The sequence below is a fragment of the Terrapene carolina genome, unplaced genomic scaffold (genome assembly GCF_002925995.2).
Source record: "Terrapene carolina triunguis isolate 2854851 unplaced genomic scaffold, T_m_triunguis-2.0 Scaffold21, whole genome shotgun sequence".
Classification (NCBI taxonomy): domain Eukaryota; kingdom Metazoa; phylum Chordata; order Testudines; family Emydidae; genus Terrapene; species Terrapene triunguis.
Window position 1 is genome coordinate 25,870,544 of NW_020664372.1, and position 4,338 is coordinate 25,874,881.

General features: G+C 37.4%; 1 pseudogene; it reads right to left on the minus strand.

The window, feature by feature from the left end:
* Positions 1-2,276: 2,276 nt before the first annotated feature.
* Positions 2,277-3,572, minus strand: LOC112102738 (annotated as a pseudogene).
* Positions 3,573-4,338: the final 766 nt, after the last annotated feature.

Genomic DNA, 4,338 nt, shown 5'->3' on the forward strand with positions numbered 1-4,338 from the left:
CCTTACTTCGAACTTACCGCGGTTCAGACGCGGTCCACACGCGGCAGGCAGGCTCCCCGTCGACTCCGCGGTACTCCTCTCGTTGAGCTGGAGTACCGCAGTCGACGGGGATCACTTCCTGGTTCGATTTATCGCGTCCAGACCAGACGCGATAAATCGAACTCGGAACTTTGATCCCCAGCCGCCGAACTAGCGCGGCAGTGTAGACCAGCCCTTAGAATAGGGTGTGCCAAGGTGGTGGGGTCTCCACCAGGGACAGCAAACGCCTGTTACACCCCATCACATTCTGATTCACTTCAGAACAGACTTCAAAGTACTGGTGCTAATCTATACAGCACCAAACATTTATCCTATATGTTCTTCCAAGATAACTACGCTGCACTTGAGTTGGTTGAGGGTTTGTCTAGCAGGCACTGGAAACAGAGCATACATAGGCAGCAAGACCCTGACTATGAAATGCCATCCTAGAAAATATCAGAGCCCAAGTGTTTATATCAAGGTGCAAAACCATATTTAAAATAAAGCTTTTCCTCCCAAAAACAAGGTTCTTAAAAATAGAATCTTACAATCAGTCACACTTTTCTGCTCTGGAATAACAGAGCATAAAACAGCTTTCTGTTTCAAGTTAATGTGTGCTTCAATTTTGTTTGGTATTTAAATACTGAGGTGATAGGTTATATAAAAGTCTAAGCACAGTATAGATATGCAATTATACTCTAAATGATTAGTAAAATTTCAAGGAGGAAATCTGATAAACTAGTAGATAACTAATCAATACTAAGACAAGTCCCTAGCTAACTCGGAGGTTGCATTTAAACTATCATGAAATTGTATAGCACTGCACTTCCCTGTGCAAGATTAAAGTTTCCAGAGAACCATCTGAGTTATATTTAATGAGGGATTGAACCTATAGTTTAGTCAGCAGAGAACCTTATCAGAACAACAACAAAATTAGGTTTGGAAAGAATATAGAAAACCAAACAAGATTCTATGGAGTTTTCTGAAAAATGGATCTCTATGGTCCTCAGGGAAGATCTGGAAAATAATCAGATACTTACTGCAAAGGAAGAAAAAAATATAGAGAGAGGGAACCAAGGAAGAACATTCATTTCTAAAGTTTGTGATATCTGTATCTGCCTGTATAGATATTTATATCATACTCATCAATTCATCACCACTGCATGGGCAATAAGCTATGTGATGTTTAAAGAACATGCAGTTCTTCTTTTGCTGTTGTCAAATCAGTAGTGCAAGCAAAGTGAAGGGAGTATTTCCTGATTAAGAACAAAATGTTTAGCCACTGACTGTAAAATAGCTGTACAGATCTTATGGAACAGATTTTAGGTTAGAATTCACCAAGAGGATCCAAATAGCCTGTGAGGAAAAATGAGCAGTTTTTGGTGACTGTATTAAATGGACAACTAGGCATGGACACAGAAATTTTCCAAAGGCAAAAACGCCAGTTAAGTATTTAATTCCCCATGGATTTCCCATGAAAGTTAGGCCCCTAACTTGTGCCTTTGAAAGGCTCCCCCACAATTACTTAATTTAGTAGCACAAATAATAATTTTTTTCTCTTTCGAGGGTGAGTTCTTTTTATGAAGCACTTTGGTGGTGGTGGTGGTTACAGCTCATGTACACCATCTGTGCCTGCACAACAAATCCATGTCTGACAACTAGCTCATAAGAGCTGCATCTCACAACAGGGTAGTTTCCTTTTCAAACCTCTTGGTCTGAGACTAAATGAAGAAAAATCTTTGGTTCCAAACAAGGTTCTAATCTTCATAGAGGTTAATCAGTTTTAAATTAAGTTTGGACTTAATAGGTTTGGGTTCAGTTGAATATGGGCCTACAAATAACTTGAATGCAGCTCTCTTTGAGAGTTTCTGAACCACTTAGAACAGCGTTTCCCAAACTTTTTTGGCCACGGAACACTTTTTAGCCTATTACGGAACACTTATAATATTATTTTGTAGTCTTTTTTGGTTTTCAAATAAAAAATTGCGTTATTTATGCTCAAATATATTTTATTTTATAAAACAAAGCAAAAATACAAATTTAAAATAACTTGAACTAACAATTTCTATCTGGAAAGCGCGTATAAAGTAGTACAAAAATCAAGTGCAAGAGTCAAAATTAGAAACAGTGTTCTACTTTAAAAAACTGTTTTTATATATACACAAACACCAAACAAATTAGATTTTTACTAGGAAAATCTATTTTTATAAACAGAAATACAATTTGGGATTTAATGGGATTGGTGTTTCTGCATTTTTCTATCCTGAATTATCTGAAGTGAAGAATACCAGTAGTTCACTACAAAGCTCAAAAAGCCTCACAAGCACTTTTCCTCTGGATAGCCACCTCACTTCCGTATGTAAAAGAAGCGTTTTGTGCTGATTACCCATTTCCTCGCACAAAATTTTAAATAACCTGAATTGAAGTGGTCGAGATGTGACAAAATTGATAATTTGTACTGCTTCATCGAGCACAATTTTCAGATATGCTGGTATTTTTTTAACTGCAAGTGCTTGTCTATGTAGAACACAATGGCTCTTAGTGCTTTCTGGTGCCACACTTATGATTCGTGTTACAGCTCCCTTCATCTTCCCAATCATTGCCTGAGCACCGTCAGTACATACATCAATACATTTTCCCCAACTAATTTCATGCTTTCTGATGAAATATTCAACTGCATCAACAATTTTTTCTCTAGTTGTGTTGCTTTGCAGAGATTCACATAAGAGCAGGTCCTCTTCAATAATATTATTAAATCTATATTGGACAAATACTAGTAGCACAGCAAGTCCTGAAACGTCAGTGGACTCATCTAGCTGCAATGAATACTCATGGCAAATTTTCAGTCGGCAAACTAGCTCTTTTTCTATGCCATCGGCAAGATCTTTAATACGGCGTGCAACAGTATTATTTAACAACTGTACAGCATCAATTTTTTTACCAGACTGCTCGCTCAACATACACGTTACAATATCTTTTGCGCAAGGCTTGATAAGTGTTTCTCCAATAGTATGAGCTTCTCTGGCAAGCACTATATGGTAACTTACTCAATAAGATGCCTCTGTTGCACTTTTGTTGTCTGTTTTAGCAATTTTAATCATCAAAAGTTTACAATTTCCAAGTGAATCACGCTGCCTCTTGAAAAAACTTATATCTTTGTCTTTGTATTCAGCATGCTTGGTTTCCAAATGCCTACGAAGTTTAGCAGGAGCCAGTGAACTGTTTGCTAGTATTTTGTTGCACACGACGCACTGCGAATCAGGAACATCTTTATTTCCAACACATGTAAAACCAAAAGACAAATAACTTTCATCATACTTTCGTTTCGGTCTTTTAACACCTGCTTCTTCTTGTTTTTTGATATACTTCGGTAGAAATTCTTTCATCTTGGATAACTCACTAGTACTAACAGATTTTTTGGCAACAAAAGACTGCGATTGTTCATCCTCACTTTGAAGTGTCACAATATTTTGCTCGTTTATTTCGGCCACAGTTGGAGTACCAGAAGAACTTGCTTTTTGTTTCAAAGTTCCTTCTTTTAGCCACAAATCCATGGTGATTAGGTTTAGTAACAATATTTAAAATACTGATTTTTGTCAGATTTTGTTTGTCACAAATATTTATATTGTTTTGAGCGAAGGTAGTTTAGTTGTGCTTATCGCACACACGGTAAAGACACACAGGTTTGAACATGTTGAGTGAATATGTTATATTCAACATGGCATAAAGAGAATGGTGTGTGCATACCGCTGCAGTTCGCGCAGCCTCGAGCGGAAGGGGTACGACACCACTAACTGAAATGTGCCCAAAAGGGGTATACGTCAACATGCTTGCGTGCCACGTTCTCTTTATGCCATGATATTCAATATGAGATCTATCAATAACCAGAAAAAGAGTTTTATGTTAATTATAGTCATTCAAAAATAGTTGTAAACTATGCTTCAAATATGCCAAATTTAAAATTAAGAAAAATTTAAAGACCCATTTTTTTAAAATTACGATTCTTTCATGGAACACCTATTCACATCGTGCAGAACACCAGTGTTCCGCGGAACACAGTTTGGGAAACACTGATTTAGAAAATCAGTTGTTGGCTCTTCTTGGTCTGTTCTGCACAAGGATGGCTGTTGCACAGGTTCCTTGGACCTCTCAGTAGTACAGCAATTCACATATCTAGTTTTAATTTCTTTGTAGAGCACTTTAACTTGGTTGGGCTTTAGGCCACATAATCTAAAAGAAACTCACTGTAGGGATAAGAACAGACATGACAGCATTTAGGCCTGTCTTTCCCTCATTTTTCACGGGCTTATACTTCAGATA